Source organism: Paroedura picta, chromosome 9, assembly GCF_049243985.1.
Source record: "Paroedura picta isolate Pp20150507F chromosome 9, Ppicta_v3.0, whole genome shotgun sequence".
NCBI lineage: Eukaryota > Metazoa > Chordata > Lepidosauria > Squamata > Gekkonidae > Paroedura > Paroedura picta.
Genome location: NC_135377.1, coordinates 75358704 through 75380778, shown reverse-complemented (window position 1 = coordinate 75380778; position 22075 = coordinate 75358704). Strand labels below are relative to the sequence as shown.

The window sequence follows — 22075 nt, the reverse complement described above, 5'->3', positions numbered from 1 at the left end:
TCTGGGAAGAAAAAGAGTTGGGTCTTATATGCCACTTTTCTCCACACAAAGAGTCTCAAAGCAGCTTACGATCACCTTCTGTTTCCTCCCCCCACGGCCGACACCCTGTGAGGGAGGTAATGTCAGAGCCCTGACATTACTGCTCAGTCAGAACAGCTTCCTCAGTGCCATAGATAACACGAGGTCACCCAGCCGGCTGCGTGTGGGGGAGGGGGGACTCGAGCCCGACTCACCAGATTAGAAGTCTGCCCTCCAAATTACTGCACCAAGCTGGACCCCGTGAGGTAGATGAGGCTGGGTGAGCCTGATATTACTGCTTGGTCAGAACATCTTTGCACTGCTATGATAAGAGTCCCCAGCTGGCTGCATGTATTACAGTGGGAATACAAACCAAGCAAACCAGGTTAGGCATTACTGCTTGTTCCCAGCCCCAAGCTGGCTGCAGCTGGCCAAGCCTACTCGTATCAGAATACTGATGTGTCAGGATGACCTCCTGTCCCAGGCACCTGTAGTCGGTGGGGGAGCCTGACATCCCCTGCCCCTGTTGAAGATGCTGAGGGGGGGGGGGCTTGCAGGGACTCTAAATGGTGACTGCCTGATGATATTGCCCCAAGTTGCCATGGGCCACCCCTGCCTTGATTCACTTAGTCATTTTTTTTTTTTATTGCCCCACACGTGAACAATGAGCGATTGTAAGCCGTGACTTCAGGGTCCATCTAGGCTCCTGGGAGACCTAGTGTGAATATAAGAAAACCGCCTTAACTGCTTAAGAAAACCACCTTAACTCTGATCCGGATGCAGGTAAAATCAACAGTCCGAGCTGGCGGCAACTCTCCTGCAGATGTCAGAATATAAGAAAACCACCTTAACTGCTTAAGAAAACCACCTTAACTCTGATCCAGACCCAGGTAAAATCAACAGTCCGAGCTGGCGGCAACTCTCCTGCAGAGATCTTACGCCTCACCCCCCCCCCCTCCGCCGGTTCCCTTTAAGGTGGAGATGCTGGGGGTGGGATTTGTCCCTTGATTGCAGTGGCTCTGCCACTGAGCCAAAGCCCCTTTTCAGCATCTGCCAGGCTGGATTCTTGAGAATATTGGTGGAGGGATCATGAGGGGATGAATCCGGATCACCATGGGTAGACAGGTAAATGTGAGTTCCTGCATTGTGCAGAGGGTTGGACCAGCTGATCCTGGTGGTCCCTTCTAACCATTATTCCAGGATCATGTTGCAAAAGGAAGGGGGGCGGTCCCAATGTGCCAAGGCATTCCCTCCTCCTAAGAGCCAACTGCCCTGTTCCATCCCAAGTGGGAGAACTGCATGGGGGGCAGTTACTATAGCGGCTGCGATGCTGCCACCCAAAGTCTCTCCCCCTGCAAATGTGATTTGGGGAGTCAGGGGGGCCACTCTCCCCCCTCTGCCTGGCATGAGTTCAGCCCAATTCCCACCTGCCTTATGGAAGGAAGATGGGTGGATCCGTACTATCCTCTTCGACGGCTGCCCAGGCGATGAAATGCAAGCAGTCCCAGCCCACGGCCTAGGGCAAAGGGATTAGACCGCTGCACATTTGCAAGCCGCTTCTGTCCCCGAGGGCCTGGCTTAACGGGCGAGCTTTCACTTCTAAGCTCCGAGCCCGGCGAGCTTTCACTTCTAAGCTCCGAGCCCGACGAGCTCGGCCCCGCTGGAAGAGTGGCGGTGTGCTTGCGCTCCAGGTCAGCAAAACCCGTTCAGCAGCTCTCCTGTCCCTGCCCCGAAACAGACTGGCGCTGGGAGAGCTGCACCGAACCCACGGCCCTCCCGGCTCACCTCAACATAAGGCAGCCTCTCAGTCTCCCGCCCGCAGCACGAGCAGTGGGAAGGGACTGGAAAGGTTTGAGGCAAGCAGCCAACGATGCGCTTTGCCTTCAGGGCCTGCTAGCCGGGCGGGCTGTGGACCCCTTCGCGCAGAGCCTGACGAGCCCTGCCCCGCAGGCAGGGGGGACGCACCCGCGAGCCCCAGAACCGCGGGAATGATCCAGCCTCCTTCCAGCACACGCCCGAAATTGGGCTGGTGCTGAGAGAGCTGCCCTGGTCCCACGGCCCTCCCGGCTCACCTCGTGGAGTTTCTGAACGCTGCAGGGAGCAAGCAGCTCCTGCAGCGTTCAAGGCAAAGAGGGAGATCCGTGCACGTGGTGACTTAAATAGTCACCACGGCCCCGCCCTGCCCCTGACGCTGTGCGTGCTGCCTTCCAGCAGCACGCACACTGGAGGGCCTCTGGGTGATCGCCTCTCTCTCCCAGCAAGCCCTCTGCTGCGTCAACATTCGGCTGAGGTAAGTCTTGGCCGGTTTTATATCGCCCAGAGAGCATGGCTGATGGCATCATTTCAAACCGCAAAGATGTTAGGGCCATTCTAAGATTACGTGTTGTTATATTTACTAAATATGATGCTCTAGAATGGTCTTTTTTAATTGCTTTATACCATGGGGCTGCTTGTGATAGCTGTATTGAAGAGTGGTCAATCAGTGAGTCAGCTTTGAACACCCAATCACGTAAATCAGAAGTATTGGCTGATGTATGCAGTAAGTCATCTGGTATGGTATAGCGTGAAAGAATGGAGCTAAAAAAATCAGACCGAGTCCTGTCTTTTCTCAATAAGAGCTTAAAACTTTGATGTCTTAAAGAATCTAATTTGGTTGTGATGTCTTTCTTCCAAGATTTCAGAATAGCTAAGTGGGCACGGGCTTTGAGTGAGGGGAAACCAAGCTCTGCCCTCATCAGGGCTGCAGGCGACCCTTTTGGGAGAGCCAAGATACGTCTGAAGAAAAAGTTCTGAATGGGCTCCAAGCTATTGATTGTTTGTTCTTTCCAGCCCCAGATGTCAATGCCATATAGTAGGTGAGCAATGACCTTGGCTGCAAAGAGCTTTAGAGCTGGGTCAACTAGAAACCCTCCCCTGGTGTAATAAAATCTCAGAATGGCTCCAATGATTTTTAGACCGGAGGCCTTTATAGTTGCAAGGTGGGCATTCCAGTTTAGGGTCTCACTGTAAGTGGTTCCAAGATATTTAAATGTGCTACACTGTTCTATAGGAATATTGTTTATACTCCAGATAATTTGTTTAGGTCTTTTCCTAAAAACCATAACTTTTGTTTTTGTGTAGTTGATGGAAAGGGACTCTTCCTTACAATAAGTACCCAAGTTGTTAAGTAGCTTTTTCAGACCAACTCTTGTAAGGGAAACCAGGACATCTGCATAAAGCAGTATAGAGACCTTTTGCTGACCAACAGAAGGGGGTACAAATTCTGGGCCCGATAGTCTTTGAACTATATTGTTGATATAAATATTGAAAAGCAGAGGGGCTAGTACACACCCCTGCTTTACCCCTTTCCTTACTGCAATTTCATTAGTTAGAGAGCCTGAAGCACCTACCCTAATTTTTGTGTGGGTGCCTGAGTGCAGTTCATGCATCAGCAACAGTAGGCATTTATCGATGTTAGTTTCCCTCAGCTTTGACCAGAGTCTGTCCCTATCAATGGAGTCAAAAGCTGTGGCTAAATCAATGAAAGCTGCATATAGGGCTCCCGTAGGGCCTTCTATGCTGGAGTAGGCTAAGTAATGGAGGGTTTGACAGTGGTCAATAGTAGAATGGCCTCTTCTAAATCCTGCTTGGTGTGGGTGTAAGATATGGTTGTCAGCAGCCCAGTCCTCTAGTTTATGTAAGAGGAATTTTCCATAGAGTTTAGATGCAATATTTAGTAAACTAATGGGGCGGTAGTTTTGTGGGTCGATCTTGTTGCCTTTTTTGTGGATAGGAACCACTATGCTCATCTTCCAGCCATTGGGGAAAATGACAGATTCATTTATCTGGGTGAAGACCCTAGCTAAGACTGGGGCCCACCAGTTAGGGAACGCTTTAAATAAATCAGGTGGAATCAGATCTTTTCCAGGTGATTTATTGGAAGCTAAGGATGTAATGAGGCCTCTGACTTCAGCCTCTGTGACTGAGGGCCAAGCTGGTAAATTTAGAGAGTCAATGGACATAGCCTGGGTATTTGATTCTGTACATGGTGGGGGAGGTGGCCAGGCTCCAAAAGTTTTCGAAAAGTGTGTAAACCAAGTGTTTCCAGATATTTGGGCTTCAACCTGTTGGGGTGATTTTGCAAGCCCGAAAGAAACAAGGTTCCAGAATTGAGACTCATTTTTCTCCTTTACTGCCTGATTTAGTTTGTTCCACATATGTTTAGCATAGTCAGCTTTCTTGCTTTTGAGGAGACTCTTATATTGGGATCTTAATCTGATGAGCTCTAACATTCTGTTATCCTCTCTACTGCGACGGCTCAGCCTCATACATTTGACTAGCTTTTTCCTGAAGGTTTTGCATTCTTGGTCAAACCAGCCATTATTGGGGCAGGATAACAGCTTTAGAGGTTTATTGTTGATAAGCAGAGGTTTGATCAAGCTAATAATTTTGTCATAGTGTCCTATGGTGTCATGGCCAGGCTGTAAAAGGGCTGAATGCAGGAATTTAAGGTCATCACTAGTCAGAGCTTGAGCTATGTTGTTTTGTACCTGCTCTGACCATTTCAGCCTCCTATAGCCAGGAAATGTACCTTCAGCGAGTTCAGGAATTGGAGGTAAAAGAATGTTGCTATTATATTTAAGTAAGAGCTTGTCAAACTTAGAGCCATGTAAGACATAAAGATTAAACAAGGATAGCAACTCCAATAATTTTAGACCAGGCTTATTAATTATAGGGTCTTGTGAGACTCATTCTAAAAGACATGTGTGCTCCGCGATTTGAGAGTTGACATCTACCCTAGAGTCAGAGTGACCAGGGCCAATTCTGGCATTAAAATCACCACACATAATTATTTGGGCGTTAGGAAACTGAGACGTAAGGGTTTCCAGTGTGTGGGAAAGTTGGTCCAAAAGTCTCCCTTTATCCTGTGACAGTGAGAGTTTTGGAGGGACATATACATTGATGCACAGGAGGTTGCCGAAATGTGGTCCCTTAATCAGTAATGCTTGGATGTAATTTGGGCAGCTGCTTTCCAGGGTCTGAACCTCTGCTATTAAGTCAACAGCTACAAGGATGGCCAGACCGCCACTGCCCCGGCCCTTACAGTGGATTTTGATTGCCGGTGTGGCAAACGGCTGAAAACCCTGTAGAGCTACAGAGGTTGCATCTTGGACCCAGGTTTCCTGTAAAAAAAGAATATCGTAACCACTTAAAAATTTTGAGAATTCAGGATCATAGAATTTGTTCTGCCATCCCCCCAAGTTCCAAGATAGTATCTTTAACAGTCAGTCCGAGTTTGAAATTTTATCTAATTCTCCCCTTGAATCTGAGAAGACATCCATTTTTTGTAGAGGAGGACTGTTTCCGTGAAGATGGGCTGTTTTTCACAGGGTCACACTCCATTGGCTGGAAGATTGAAAGACTGAAAGCTGGAGTGCTTGGTGATATGGATGTTTGGTTGCAGTTTGTTGGTGGGGACAGGTTTTGAACTGCTGAGATTTCGTGAATTTTCAAAAGTTCCAACCTGAGACGTTCTAGTCTGTTTGTGATGGCTAGACGTTCTGATGTTGGGAGGGTCGAAAAGGAGTTGATAAGGCCCTCTTCAAAGGAGTTTTCAAGGTGAAGATCTCCAGAACTTGAGAGTATGCAGTCTGGTTGGCCAGGCCGTCTAGAAGGGTCCTGTTGTAATGTGTTGTTTGATGTTTCCTCAGGAAGCTTTTCTGCTGGTATAGTGGTTTTATGGTGAGGAGGATTTGAAAGCAAAGCAGTTGTTGCAGTATTAGTGAAGACTCAAATGGGGAAAACTCCTTTAGGACCCAGGATAGATTTCTGTCTTAGGAGTAGAGAAGGTATCCTTGGGCTATTGAAGGTGAGCATAATTCTCTGTGCCTGATTTGCATAATTAAGGAATTCTGTTGAAATTAGGTCTATCGGGAAGTGCCTCTCTGTGATTAGGGTTTGATAGCCAGGTGCTTAGAATTCCAAGGGGAGATCCACCCCTTGTACTGTCAGATAACCTGGCAAACCTTGCATGGTTGTCAAATCAGGTGTTGGAGTTTTCTTTGATCTTCTGACTGCCTTGTGTAAGAATTCTCACAGGTCCTTGTGGTTGAACCAGAAAGAGAATAAGGTGGCTGAGGGAGAAGCCCATTAGAGGTTGATTTGGGCTCCCTCAGGGTGGCTAGCCTTGAAACTGTCTGGGTAAGTTTTTCGAGTAAATGGCCATTCCTTTTCAATGTGCAGAAAATACTCTCCACTGTTCTTGCAGTCAGCTCCAGGAGTTCTCCTGCAAGGTTTTCTGTGCCTCCTTAACTGTCAGCTTCTAGGGGTGAATGGTTTGAATTTAGGTTTAGGTTTTCTTCAGTTTCTGCCAGAGGAGTAAAACGATTCTTGGTGGGGATGCTAAATGTTGAGGCATTGCTGGTCACAAAGTAATCCCCTATTCTCGTCTGTTTTTGAGCTGGCAAGTTTAAATCCTCTTCACACCTGCATTTTACTCCCATGAGTGGCGGCAGAGATACTTGAGCAATTAGTTAAAGGAACAGGCAAGCAGACAAGCAGGAAATTGCTCCAAGCCGAAAACAATTTTTTTGTAGCTTTGTAGTTCTGTAAAACAGTAGTTAATGGGGGGGAAAAGTTCTCCCCTTTTGTACTGAAGCTGCCTATGCGATTTATGGCCCTCTGCCAAGGAGGCACTCCTTGATAAGAACTGCTCTTCCTGGTTGGTATAATTAACAAAATAAGATTGAGGGATGCCTTCAGTTCAGAGTAGCACAAGAGAGCACACAGTCACTGACCTTCAGGAAACTTCAATTAGCCGAATAAAATAACAGAATAAAATATAACTTGCGGAGCGGGATAGCCGGTGTTTCTATCTGGACGCCATCTTGTCACTTAAAGTTCCTGGCAGTAGGTACAGCTGTAAGCTGCATTCCATCCAGCTACAGGACCTTCGTCTTGTATAGTAATGGTCACACTAAATCCATAGCTATATGCTTGAAAGGGCCTTCGATAAACAGTAGGAATTGTAAGAGCACATGAGGGGGAATTCTACCCTCCATACGTTGACACACTTCACACAACCTGCAATGTTCTTGTACCTCCTTGGTCATGGTGGGCCAGAAGAACCATCTCAATATATGGCACAGAGTTGCCTTGTCCCTTTGGTGTCCAGCCCACTGCTGTTTGTGTGCCATCTCTACTATACTTGAACTTAGCCAAAAGGCCGAGAAGCGATGAAGATAGATAAAAGGCTCCTATATCTTATAAGAAAACTCTATTCTTCTACCTGTTGCCAAGTCAAACTCACCCCCCCTTGGGAGTCTTACTCCTAAAATACCAATCAACAAAGGGGTAAAATAAGGATGCATTTTGGCTCCCCTCCTATTTAACCTTTTTATAAATGACCTTGCTCCATCCCTATCCCCCAATTCTGGCCATAGCCCAAAAATTGGTTCTCTTCACATCCCACTGCTTTTATACGCAGATGATGCGGTAGTGCTGTCCCATTCACAAATTGGCTTAAAACATTTACTGGTTCAATTCCTGGACTTCTGTGAAGTAAACAAACTTGCTCTGAACTTTGAGAAGTCAAAAATTGTGGTTTTTGGAAAGCCTTGGAAGCCTCTTAAATGGAATGTAAGAGGTAACAACACTGAACAAGTTAAAAACTTCAAATACTTGGGAATATTTTTTCACCATAATGCAAATTGGGCTACACAGAGGAAATATGCAATCACATCTGCAAAAACGAGTACCCTGGCAATTAAACGTTTCTTCTACACCAGTGGAAACCAGTATGTGCCAGCAGCCCTCAAAGTATTCAATGGGAAACTAAGTGCCCAACTGCTCTATGGCATCCCTATTTGGATCAACACTTTTAACCAAGCAGTCGAAAGTCTCCAATCTGTCTTCCTTCGTAAAATCCTTGGGACCCCGAACTGTGTCTCTTACGCAGTCCTATGTCTAGAAACCAGCCAAAGACTATTGGAAACCAGAGCATGGTTGTTAACAATCAAGTTCTGGCTTCGCATTCATTTTAGATCTGACCCCAACAGTCTAATTTCCCTCATGGTATCTGAACATGAGTCATCTACTTGGATAAGACACATTGAGGAAAAAATTAAATCTACAGGAATCTCTGTAGACTCCTTATATCTGGTATCTGAAAAGTCTGCATTTGATTCAATTAAACGCAGACGGTTAGACATAGAACTGCAGGAACTTAGCAGTAAAGCTAGAAACGTTTGCTCGCCATTGAGCTTGGGGATCTCACCAAGCTCTCAGCCCCTAGCTGCGTACTTCTACCATCTAATCATCCCACAACAGCGTAGAGCAGTGGTCCCCAACCTTTTTATCACCGGGGACCGGTCAATGCTTGACAATTTTACTGAGGCCCCAGGGGGGTGTTAGTCTTTTGCCGAGGGACGTTTTTGCTGCCACCTGAGCCCCTGCTCCACTTGCTTTCCCGCCGGTGCCCCTGACTTCCTGCCACCTGCTGGGAGGTGCTGCCAGCCGCAGCTGTGCAGTGCCACACCAAGGGGGAGCCCCAGCCATGGCAGCCGCTGGAGAGCACCAAAGGTGAGCTGGCGGCCGAGTGGCAGGGCAGCCCCCAAGGAAGCCAGGAAGGAGGCAGCAGCCAGGAAGGAGGACGAGGAGGAGCTGCGGCCCAGTACCGACTGATCTACGAACCGGTACCAGTCCCCGGACCGGGGGTTGGGGACCACTGGCGTAGAGCATTCATGTTAGCTAGAACTAATGCTCTATCTTCTGCTGTTCTATATGGGAGATTTCAACAGATCCCGCATTCAGCTAGGTTGTGCCCCTGTGGACAATGCTGTATAGAATCAATTACACACGTTTTCTTCCATTGCCCATTTTATTCCTCAATCCGAGCTAAATTTCTTAACTCACTGCTGTGTAAAAGAGAACTGCATTTGGATGAATGAAATACTCAGTTTCTTTTGACATCCCAGAACCTTGATATAATTGAACCAGTTGTAAAGTTTTTATATCTTGCCATGAGAAATCGTGAATGTATTATGTCTAAAGCATGATCTTTGCCTTTGTTCTCACTAGCAGTGGATCCTTTTGCACTTTCCCTTCTTATATTGTACTTTTATATGCTATTAATGGCTTGTTGTTTTTGTTGTTGTTGTTGTGTGCCATCTCCAATGCCTTACATCTATACCCCTTGGGTACCAAGAGCTGGCTTACCAGTTTCCCCTTTAACTTTTGAACCTGGAACCAAAGGCCACCTTCCCATATTACCTGTGGCCATCCTCTGGTCTAGCCAACATCCTCCATGATGCCTTTGTTCACGGCCACCTTCTAAAGCATATCCATGAGGGATGAGTCTACTTCTTGCAAAACCAACAAGTATGGGTCATTCTGCAAGTTTTCCCACAGCTCATCACTGGGATCCTTTGCCTCCTTGGACTCTATGGTTCTCTGGACTTTGCCAGGACTCCCCACTGCTCTCCAAGATCCACTAACTGCCCTCAAGGCTTCCTTGAATCTGGGAGCATTGTACCCCAAAAAGACAGCATCTGGAATGTTTTTCACCTGGCCATCTCTATCACCCATCTTTTCCCGAAATATTGATCTTGTACCTCGACCACCAGGTATGTCCACGGAAGCATGTTATTGTCACCCATCATAGGGACTGGCGGTCGGCTCTTAGTTGATCCTTCCTTATCACGAACATTGAGCTGCCACTATCGACCAAGGCCCCTAGTTACCACCCCTCTACCTGAAGAGGCAACAAACATGGTTTATGTGAATATGGCCATAGGGTGCCTTGTAGTGCCACATCCCATCCCATGTCAAACTCCATCAGAGGGCACTCTCTTTTAAAATGTCTTCACTGTCTTCTCGTGAAGCAAGGGGTTCGCTTCAAGGGATCTTGAATTTTGCCCTACGGCTGTGGTCCCACTGGATTCCCTGGACTGGGATTAGTTGGTGGTTCGTTCTCCCCTCCTTGACCCCGACTGGGCAACAGTAGTCTTGGTGTTGGATGCGTTGGGACCCGAGCTCTTTCTGACCTTTGCCAATTTGATCCCATTCCAGGTGTAATGATCCTACCTCCTCTTCCAACTGGTATGGTAGGCTTAGATTTCTTTCCTTCCTTTTCTGTTTCCCGATGGTTGACAGCCAAATAGGCTTCTAATAAATCTTAAGCTTGGAGGAGAGAACATGTGCACCCTGGGAGGATTTAGAATAGCTGCTCAAAGACAACCTTCTCCACTGTCTCTCACCTTCCATGATGGGATTCAAGTGGGTAGTCGTGTTGGTCTCAAGCCTTGAATAAATCTTTGTTCGTATTAAAGGTGCTACTAGACTCTGATTTTGTTTTCTTCCATGATGGGGCTCAACTAATAAATATAAGCATCCTTGAGCTTCTTGACTACCACCCTCCGGCAGCCCCCAGCTTGGAAGATCAGGGCCAGAAATTTCTGCCTGTAGATATCAGGTGAAATCTTGAACTGGTCTAATATTGTTTTTTTCAACGTGTCATAATCAACTGAAACCTCTTTGGCTAATTCTCTCAGGGCTGCTTGAGCCTCGCCTGTGAGGAATGGACCAATTATAAATGACCACTGATCCTTTGGCCATCTCACGGCCATTGCAGTCCTTTCAAATGCATCCAAGAATGCCTCGACATCATCCTTGGAGCTTAACTTGGCCAGTGATGGCTAGGATACTGACCTAATAGTCCCAGGGCAGCTCCTACCATGGCCGCTCCTGGCCCTGGCTACATTCCCTTGAATGTCCTTCAGAGGTCTTGCACCAGTTGTTCCTGGGCCATCATCTGTCTGTCCACAATCTCTCACCATACTTGAGAAAGATTTTCAACCAGCCACATCCTGAACTGCGCAAAGTCCATTAGGGGTTACCCTGACACCCTGAATCTCACAAAGCACATGGACAATGCATCAGAATCCCCCTCCTCTGTGCCTACCTCCTCCTAGTGCTATGTTGGGTGGGGGCTTGCAAAATGTGGGGATAGGGACCACCTGGAGATGCAGGGATGTGGGGTGGAGCTCTCTTCAGGGCACATACAGTGCTCACATCATCCACCAGAATGGTGATGGGTGGAAAGCCCCCCTTTGCTTAGCTACCAGTCCTGCTAGCCAATTTAAGAAAAATATAGGTGTTTTTTCTTATATTTAGAAAAATAGAATCATAGAGTTGGAAGGGACCTCCTCCGTCATCTAGTCCAACCCCCTGCACTATGCAGGACACTCCCAACCCTATCACTCATCCACTGTAACCTGCCACCCCCTTAAGCCTTCACAGAATCAGCCTCTCTGTCCGATGGCTATCGAGCCTCTGTTTAAAAATTTCCAAAGATGGAGGACCAACCACCTCCCGAGGAAGCCTGCTCCAATGAGAAACCGCTCTAACTGTCAGGAACTTCTTCCGGATGTTTAGACAGAATTTCTTTTGAATTAATTTCATCCCATTGGATTTGGTCCATTACTCCAGGGCAAGAAAGAACAACTCTGCTCCATCTTTGGAAATTTTTAAACAGAGGCTTGATAGTCATCTGACGGAGAGGATGATTCTGTGATGATTCAAGGGGTGGCAGGTTACAGTGGATGAGTGATAGGGATGTGAGTGTCCTGCACAGTGCAGGGGGTTGGACTAGATGGTTCCCCCTTCCTTTTTCTGGGAAATGAAGGTTTCAGCAAGACATGCCAAGTATTTATTGTACTTTTCAGTTTTAGCAGAGGTGAACTTCCAACATATATCTGGGTAATTGAAATCTTCTGTGACCATTAGATCCTCTCTCTCTGAGAACTTTGTAATCTGGTCTAGCAGCATGTTATCCAAGTCCTCTGTCTGACTCCCACCATAATATCCATATTATTCCTTTTATTTTTACCCCAATACTCTCAGCTGAACTCTCATCCTTAGACACATATATTTCCTCACAAGTATATATATATATATATTTTCAAGTGTGATGCCCAGGGCCTCGAACCACGCCTGTGTCATCGCCTCAAAGTTTGGGGACATGAGTGTTGTATGGGCTGTTGCGTCAATTGGCCACGTCCATACCCAGACAAGCTGTTTCTTTAAAATCTAGTTCTTGAGAGCAACTTAAATGGTTAAAGCAGGTTCTTTAAAAGCTGGTCTGCTCCCAAGTACAAAGAAGCAGCACAGGTCAGCAGTAAGCAAGAAAAGAAGAAACACAGGTGTTACCAGTTTAGCTCAAAGCCTTTTCTTTTCTTTGGACTTCATCCAGAACAACCTCCGTATTTTATTTTACTTTCAAGAATCTTTCCTCAGTGACTAAGACATTTACTATTTATATAAGACAAGCCAAAGTCTTGGTTTACTTCTTGAGCTATTTCAAGTGCCTTCATGTTATCTAGGCCCATCTATTAGACAAGGAAAAACCTTCTTCCCCTTGTTCTCTCTGAGGCATTCAAGGGAAGGTTACAAGGAAGCTTCTGGCCCCTTAGCTAAGATGTTTATTTCCACCATTCCATCTTTCATATCAGACATCAGGTATATTATCCAATGAATAGAGTGGTTACAAGTTCTTTCCGGATCGGTTCTTGTGACTCTGGCTGTTAGGGCCTTGTACACAGACATCTCCCCTGATGAGGCCAGAGAAACAGCGCCGTCTTGTCTTGCACAGGGGGACCATTTGTTTCCACCTACTCACTTCCTATTAGACTTCTTGGCTGGGCGCTTTGTCGCCCAAAGTGGCTGTTCGTTCCCGACGCAGCCAGCGCCGCAGGGGGGGGGGGGGGAGGCATGAACATCGGCACGCCAGCGGATGCACCGATGCCCATCGGCATGCCGGCGGGTGCACTGATGCCTGCCAGCACACCAACATCCATGCCTCCCCACCTACCGTGGCGCAGGGCTGGCTGCGTCGGGAGCGAACGACCGCTTTCATTTTTTCTTACGGATTAAAACGCCGTGGGCAGTGTAAGTGCCAGTTAGTGCCCTTTTAGCTAATCTCTCTATGGCTGTGTTAGAAGGGAAAACAATATGCAGACCAGAGACCTTGGTGACTGATATGATGATGTTGTGCTTTTATATTTTATTCCTACTTCAGCAAAGGAGTAAACTCTGTCCTGTCTCTGGCCTTGAAGATCTTTTTACTAAGCTGCATTTTCAACCCGTTATACCCTAGTTAGAATTTTGCTTTCCTGATTTGTTTAGAGACTGCCTATTGCCGTTTCACCTTCTCTTACCTTGACAAGAGCCTTGTTGCCCCTCTCAGGGCCATCTTTTTCTTAGACAGTCTTTAGGGCCTGATGAGTAGAACTGAGCTCTGAGCCAAGGACCCTGCAAGTCCCCAGCAGAAGCTCTCTATGCACGATGGCAGAAAGAGCCTCACAACAGTTTCTAAGGGATTAACAGAGTGAAAAAATGCATTAATGTTATGGTGGCATTTAAAAATGAATAACATAGGAAGGGCAAGACAGATATGAGTCAGCATTTAAGTCTCTGCACTTCTGTTTTTGTTCCCTTTTGATCTCTATCAGAAAGACTGTAGAAGAAGACAGAAAGGTCACTATTTCTTGCTAGCTCGCTTCCAGCTGCTTTTGTGTCTCACCCAGTTCTGTACTCATACAAAGGGCCATTTCGCACAGAGCTCAAAGTTGCTATTTGGTTGCTGTTAGCGAAATCGCTACTTCAACTAGCGAAATGTAACTAGCTGTGCCCGTAATGCACAGCTGCGGTTTTTGCGGAATTTAGCACTTTCACTTCTCGTCACTTTCGTAACCCACAGGCTTCCGGTCTCCGTCTTTTCGCTACAAAGGAGGTCCCTTTTTAGCGCTTCTGGCCTCCCGTGCCCGTCAATCAAACTGCAGGCACACCTTTGACCTCGACCCTAAAGCCGGACTTGTCGGGGTTCCCTTTTTTTTAAAAAAACCCAGGAAACCCCGTAGCAACGCGTTATCGTCCAATCATTGGCGCCCTTGGAACGTGTTTTCTATTGTTTTCTATGATCCAGAGGTTGATGCATTGATATGTTTGATTGGTTAATCCCCGCCCACAGTACATGCCCACAGGTTACCTGCTTATATGCACCTGGGCAGACACGCGGTCAGCCTCACTCTTTGTTTGCGTAGCCTACTGCCCGCAGCACAGGTTAACGTTGCAATGGAGAGGATTATTTTTCAATTGTTGGCTCAGATGCTTGCGGTGGTCCAGCGTATCCATACCACCGTGCGGCGTAGGAGGGATGCTATCGAGAAATACCGAGAACGTATTGCCGGAGCGATGACCACCAGTACAAGACGTTCTCTACGGGCAACCATGGCGGCTAAGAAGCACTGGCAAGCTCTGGCAGAGGTCCGGTTCCCCACCCGGTTCTGGGTGGACGAAAGATCCTCTGACTGGTGGGAAAATTTTGTGTGGGCTCGCTGGGATGATGACCACTGGATTGCCAACTTTAGAATGTCTAGGGGAACATTTTTTGAACTCGTGGAGGCTCTACGTGGACGCATGGAGAGGCAAGTCACAGGCATGCGGCGCCCCGTGCCAGTGGAAAAAAGGGTGGCAGCCGCATTGTGGTACTTGGCCACCCCTCAGTACTTCTGGACAGTAGCCCAGCAATTCGGACTCGGAGTCACAACGGTTGGCGATATCCTTAAGGAGTTCTGCCTCGCCATGGAGGCGGAATTGTTCAGCAAAGTCGTGTGCCTCGGAGACCGGCTTGGAGCGGTGAGTGTCATTCTATCCCCTTTGCCCTTTAAATTTTTTTTCTTGTTTGACAGGTCAGCAACGAAGACGCGATGCACCCCACGCTGACATGCCATGGCTTATATTCTTTTCTTTCCCTTATTCCAGAGTATGGACGGGTTTGCCAGGCTTGGATTCCCGCATTGTTTTGCGGCCATCGATGGAAGCCACATCCCTATCCGTGCACCCGGGGGAAGCATAAAGGAGTACGGGAACAGGAAGGACTTTTGTTCTGTTCTCCTGCAAGGAACTGTGGACTTCTCCGGACGGTTTATCGATGCCGAGGTGGGGTGGAGTGGCAGGAGGCATGATGCCCTTGTTTTCAGGGAATCGAACCTCAGGAAAGCCATGGACGAAGGGGTCTTTGTTCCAGGAAACCCCACCGCCACCATTGAGGGCGTGCGTGTGCCGGCGTTGGTGCTCGGGGACGGAGCCTACCCATTACGCCGCTGGCTCATGACTCCCTATAAGCGGCCAAGGACAGACGTGCAGAGCCACTACAACCTCAGTCACTCCCGGGCAAGGAATGTAGTGGAGCGTGCCTTTGGACGTTTGAAGTCCCGGTTCCGTTGCTTGATGTCACGACTCCATGTGCATATAGACAATGTGACTCCGCTGATCATCGCGTGTGTCATTTTGCACAACATCTGCGAGGACAAGGGACATAACATCCCCTTCCCTGTGGATGAACCTGATCCTGTAGTCCTCGAGGACACACAAGACATCCCTGAAGCAAGGGAAAAAAGGATCTATGCGGAGGGGTGCAAGGTTCGGGACGCTATAGCCACCCACATCTACAGAAACAGGAGGCGTGTTTGATTGTTTTTCCTACTCTGGTGTTGAATAAAGTTTTATGTTCTTTGTTTGACCTTGTCTTGTGCGGTTTGTCTACTTAGCCAGCAAAAAAACGGGGATTCTCTGGTCCAAAAGCACTTTGACAGCCCTAAATACTAACTCCCCGCTGAAATTGACAAACACAATATGGAAGCGCTGAACGGGGAAAGTTTGGGGAGGCGGGTAGCCAGGAAGTATTGGCGACCCCTGTCAAACTGGAGGATCAATCCACTTATGTTCCAAGGAATTATTTCATTGGTGGGCAGCTTTGATACATTTAAAATAGGGGTGGTCGATCGGAGCAACGCATGTTCGTTCCCTAACCGTCATTCCGAAGATGCCGAAGCCACGGAAGGGCTCCTTCTGGCAGCGCGCCGAGGCTGAGGCACTTCTGGAGCTTGTTCTCCAATCAAAAAGTGTTGGCCGCCTTATGGCCAGCACCCACTGCCACACCAAGGGTGCTTACCTGGTGTTGGCATCAAAGCTGAGGGAGAGGGGCTACGTCCGGACCTGGGAGCAGGTCCGGACAAAATTTAAGAGGGTGAAGCTGGACTTCCTGAACAGTCTAGAACAGTGGGGGGGGGGGGGGTCCCGCAGCCAAGTGGGAGAACGGTCTTCCACGACCAGATGGTAAAGATATGGGAGAAGGCTGGGAAGCCCCCCCTGGAAATGAGGAGGCATATGGGTGAGTGCTGCCCTCGTTGTGTTTTACCCTTAAACATGCATGGAATGACTAGCTGCCTCTTTCCCCTACTGTCCCCAATGAAATTCGAGAAAGTATTAAGATGCTGTCAACCCCCTCTGACTTAGCCCGCCAGTACTGTAGAACCACTTTGGTTATGCGCTTTGACTCTGATTGTGGTGTGGCCATCAGCTGTGTTTCATCTCTGGTTTGTTTGCTTTTACTTATGATTTCTCTTTTTCTTTGCCCAGCTACACAATCACCATCCAAGCTAGCAAAAGCACCTGAGCGGGAGGAAGGGGAGGAAGAGGGACCTTCCACCTCAGGACAGGCTGCAGGTGAGAGTTTTATGTCTTTGAGGGAGACCCATGTGTGTGTACCCCCATGGTGCCATATGGGAGCCTGCTGTGATGCTTCCATTTGAAGTGTGATTGAATTCTTTATTTGATTTCTATAGCAGAAACTATGGAGGCAAGGCTGCGTGCCATGGAGGCCAGGGTGACTTCCCTAGAGGCTGAAGTGGCAGACCTAAAAGGGGAGATGGAGCGGCAAAGGCAGCAGAGGGAGGCGGAAGAACGTAGGTTATGTTCCCCACTGCCCAACTCTTCTCACACTGTGGCTAAGGCCACTAAAAAGTGTATCCATGTAAACTCCAGGTTGGAAAATATGTTTGGCACTAATGTGTACTTTTTCTCCCTCCCCACACAGTTAAGAAGAAGGAGGACGAAGACCTCTTCCGCCGCAAAGTCCATGGGACTTTGGGGGGAACCATGGGACGGTTGTGCAGGAGAGTGAGGGAGATGGAAGGGGCTGGGGAGGGGAGCAGTGGGACCTGAGTTTTGTTTTCTGTTTGTGTTTTGGGGTGGGGGGTGTTGGGGGGGTTCCTAGTTACATTGCCCATTTTTCTATCCCTGTTAAACTGTTTATTAAAATAAAATGTTGTTGCAAATTTCCTGAAAAAGACTCCAGTGTGACTCCTTACACTAGCACACCTTTCACCCCAAACTCCTAAAACACCTTTAACCTTTAAAACACCCTCCAACCTCCAACCCACACAACGGTACCAGAATAGACACAATCACTAGAGAGGGTACACAGAGACAGAGTCAAAAATATAAACTTTATTTAACAAACAACAGCAAACACAGATAACGTTAAATAGACAAACTGGCCCAAACTAGGAGGGGGAGAACTTGTCAGCGGGTTTAACTATTCTCTTCCCGAGAACAGTCCTCCTTCTTGTTTGGGTCGAGGCATTCTGAGACGGGGTCGGTGGGGTGGGTGCTGGAGGTGGTGGTGTAGGTGTGGGGGGGGGGACGTGCACGGTAATCTGAGGAGGGTTGGCCGTCTCCATAACCGCGACCGCCCTCTCCATCAGCCTCCTTATCAGTCTCACCTCCTCCACGCTTTCGCGTAGGGATTGGTTCGACTCCCTAAGGATTGCCCGCAATTTTTTTCCCTCCTGGGCCACAAGGGAGAGCATCGCCTGGTCTGCGGCAGCGGCACGCCTGGACTCCTCCTGGCAGTGCTCGAGGATCCTTTCTCCAACACTTGTTAGGACGGAGACGCGCCGCAGCCTGCCGCGTTCCCTCGCCAGCCTCTCCTCTGCTTGGAGAGCACCTCTAGGTGGTGAGCCGGCTGGCTCATCGTCTTCTGAAAGGACCTCTGTTGGCAAAAAATGAGAAACAGAACTGTTAGTACCATCGAGACAGTCAAAACCCACCCTGGTGCACATGGTGGCCTTTTTTGGTTACATATTGTTAAACCAAGACTCAAAACAATGCCAGGGGAGCACATAGTTATTGTTTGTTTGCCCATGGTGGCCTTTCTTGGTTACATATTGTTAAACCAAGCCTCAAAACAATGCCAGGGGAGCACATAGTTATTGTTTGTTTGCCCATGGTGGCCTTTCTTGGTTACATATTGGTAAACCAAGCCTCAAAACAATGCCAGGGGAGCACATAGTTATTGTTTGTTTGCCCATGGTGGCCTTTCTTGGTTACATATTGGTAAACCAAGCCTCAAAACAATGCCAGGGGAGCACATAGTTACTGTTTGTTTGCCCATGGTGGCCTTTTTCCTTTGCCTACTTTCACAGCAAGACTCACAACAATGAAAAGGGAGCACATGGTTAGTGGCTTGCGACATTGTCCTGCAGCCATGGCTCGAAAGGAACAGTTCATGCACGCTCACCATCTTGGATCTGTATCCGCCTGCGCTGGGCAGGAGGTCCAGCCACCCCACGCTCCTCCTCCTCCTGGGTCCCGGGTATGAAATCTGCAAAAAGGAAAAAAAAACATGATTTAGGACCAAAGTGTGGCAAAGCAAGCTTCAAACCCTAAAGCAGCAACGTAGAGGGACTCTCTTCTGTCTCTTAGCAGTGCTGCTGCCCTGCACAAACAGAAAAGCACAAAGCAGTTAAACCCCCCCCCCTTATTGCAACTGATACTCACCAACATTTGTTGACGCCCCGGAATCACTGTCCTCGGCCACCGCTGCTGGGGACTCGAGGACCACCGTCCCAGGCATCTGTGTCTCTGTGGACAAGAGCAGAAAATAGTGAAAAAGGAGCAAGCATACAACCTGAACCACACAGCAAGGGGCAGCCGGCTTCCGAACCACCTTGAGGCTCCTCCCGACGCGCTTCGGCCTGCCGGCTCCTTCCCCGTCGCCGTACAGCAGGTGCTGCTCCTCAAAGTACGGGCAGGTCACCTTCTCGTTGCCGGAACCCTTGTTGTGGTTCACGGCCCGCATGTACTCCGCCCGCATTGTTTTAGTTTTTGACCGGCATTCAAGGCCGGTCCTGTTGTGGCCCAGGGCACGCATCTTGATGGCCACTTGTTCAAAGACCTCCCGATTCCTGTATGAGGACTGGAAGGCGTCCTGGATTTTCTCTTCTGAGAAAATCGCGATCAGGTCCCTGATCTCCGCGTCCCTCCATGTTGGCCCACGGCCGGTTGCCGGGACGGACGACGCTTGCGAAGAAGATTCCATGGTGCCTTCGCAAGTAGCTGAGCAAAATGGAGGTGGTGCGAGGTGCAGGGTGCAACGGATCATATACCTTCCCGCACACAAAGACAAAGGGACTAGCCGGCTCCTGATTGGTGGAGGGCAGTAGGGGACACGCACATTGGCCACATGAGGTCACATGTCACGTTCAAAACTCCTCGCGCGGGAACAGGATCTGCTCCTAATGGCCAGATTAGCGCCCTTGTTGTTTGACTTCTCGCATGCGCTGATTCGTCCACACGCGAGAAGAGCAGTTTGAACATGCAGCGGGAGCCATTTTACTGAAATGTCCGCCATTACAAAAACGCATGCCGGTGTAAAACCGAGAGCAAGTGCAGCGGTACGCGACAGTTCCCCAATAATATTCACCAACCAAAGCATAAATCAATGACATGTTACTGGCGAACGTTCGTTGGCACGCTCAGCAGAAAGTTTTTTAAAATGAACGGTGGACGGCGACTCCGCTTGCCGGAGGTCTAGCCGCCGATGGAAGGGGTTGTCCGCACCCAAGCACAACCACGCACCCGGAACTACACAAAGACCCCCTACACATAAACCGCCCCTCATGATATCACCTCGAATCATTTCTATTGAACCCCTCTAAGCTAAACAGGAGACTGCGAGCGGCGAACGTTCGTTGGCACGCTCAGCGGAAAGTTTTTTAAAATGCTCCCTGTACGTTGACTCCGCTAGTACTGGCCGAAGGTAGACGGGGTTTTAAGCTTTGGGCAAATGTTTGGAACGTGACGGTGTGTGCCACTGTGCTTTTGAAATACTCTTGTGGTGTCCGGGCAGAATTTCCGAAAGTGATCGTGCTTGAAAGCCAGTCGCTGTCTCGTTGCCTCGTAGATCCCCGCTCACTCGGAGAAAAAAAATGGCGGACAGTTCGCCGGAAGTTTGGAGGAAAGGCTCGGGAGGAGGGACTTTGAAGAACCCGCAACAATGGTAACGCACAAGTCTTTGGCGCTATTGTCGCAGATTGGTTGCAGGAGTGTATCGCTATCCGGAGGGTGAATCCACTTTTCTGGATTCCCCTGAAAGCGCTACAACGAAGCGCTTTTTGCGGGTCGGTTGCAGGACTGTTGCAGATTGTCTACGACGTCGTGGGTTATGGCAAATTAGTAGCGTTTCCAATTGGCAACCATTCTGCTACTTTGAAGCCGTGCGAAATGGCCCAAAGATTTCTGGCTTCTGCCTGAGCATCAAAGGCTTAGTTCCTGCCCCCTTTCTGACCAGCAGCATCCAGCACTGGTTTCTGAGCAGCCCTTAGAAAAACCCGCTTCTTTCCAGACGTTCCTTCCTTCAGAGCCAAGAGGCAATACATTTTGATACAGAGAGAGAGAGAGAGAGAGAGAGCCGCCGTGCACAGTGTCCATCTTTTAGGTCTTTTTGGGTCACAGCCATGTGGTCTCAAAGTTAAATCCTACCAACCAAACATTTAATGATCACAGGCAGTTAATTTCTACATTTCAGGTTTTTTTACTTTTTAGCAAAGGTAAGAATAGAATCATAGAATCATAGAATCATAGATTTGGAAGGGGCCATACAGGCCATCTAGTCCAACCCCCTGCTCAACGCAGGACTAGCCCTAAGCATCCTAAAGCAATTATCTTTTATAATTACAATTATATTACAATTATATTACAATTATAATTGGTTTAGAACCAATTATCCATATTACTACATATCTGACAGTCAGTTCAGCTATCTGGATTTGTCTGTAAATGAAAGTATAGCATAATATATTAGAAATCTGAAAGATGGAAGCCATTTATTTGTTTCCAGATCAATTTGAAATTAAATGTTTTCCAGTTTTTCATTATTTGTGAAAAATGTTTGGCAAGTTTCCCCTTTGGGAAACCATATTCCCACCCGCAGACACGATGTTACATATTGGCTGTTGAATTGCACAAATATTTTCAATAAATGCAGATAAAAATTGAATTTGGCATTGATTTTTCTTGAGCAGCTGTTGCCAACAGGGCCAATTTACTAGAAGCCAAATGTCACTTGATGGCAGCACAATTGAATTTCACCTTTGAATGGGAGGGGGATCACCCGTTGCACAGTCTTCCGAGTTCTATGTGCTGTGCCAACTCTGTGGCTTTCTATTATTCCTTATGTAGTCCCAGATGAGACTGCTGGTTTAGTCTAAAGCTGACCACAGAAGTGGGAAATCTGAACAACCAGAACTGGATTCCTATGTTGGGTTCTGCTTTTGGACCACATCGTTGACAATAACTCCTTTCTACATAGAAGAAAGCTTACTTTAGATAGGCTGCTATTCCCCCTGAACAAGCAAGTTTGCAGTTTGGGAATGTTGTGTCATTCTGGTCTGTAACTGGGTGTGCAGAATTTCTCTGGTGCACCATGACCTTAGCTGATGAGCCAGTGGCAGCCCTACTACAAGACTGGGGACCCATCTAGGGTGGTCCATGCTCTGGCAACTGCCTCACCAGATGACTCTCATATTCCCTGTGTGGGACTGCTTTGGAAATGGTTTGGACACTTCAGAACAAATTTTGAGTCCCGTAGCACCTTCAAGAACCACAAAGTTATGCACACTTCAGTTAGTCCAAAATGCAGCCGCAAGATTGCTAGCTGGTCCCAGTGCAAGGTCATGGTTTTAGCCTAGAAGGTCTTTTATAGCTTGGGACCAGGGGACTTGAAGAACCTCTTACTGAGACATGCAGTATTCAGCCAAAGTGCATACATGTCACTAATCATGTGCACATTGCAGTATGGGCACACTGAGCATGGCTTCCACCCCATCTTTTTCTTTCAAGGTTTGTTTCCCAAAAAGGCCAGGGGAAGAGAAAGAAGGTGTGGTATCTGAAGAGG

The 22075-nt window shown here is 48.0% G+C and overlaps 1 long non-coding RNA gene across 2 annotated transcripts; it reads left to right on the top strand.

Annotated features, from left to right (window-relative positions):
* Positions 1–930: 930 nt before the first annotated feature.
* On the top strand, positions 931–17027 carry LOC143845187 (uncharacterized). Of its 2 annotated transcripts, none has more exons than XR_013234305.1 (4): positions 931–1143; positions 16477–16563; positions 16683–16802; positions 16934–17027. It is a non-coding gene; the product is annotated as an uncharacterized LOC143845187 (long non-coding RNA). The 2 variants fall into 2 exon arrangements; XR_013234306.1 differs by lacking the exon at positions 931–1143 and adding an exon at positions 1780–2308.
* The last annotated feature ends 5048 nt before the right edge of the window (positions 17028–22075 follow it).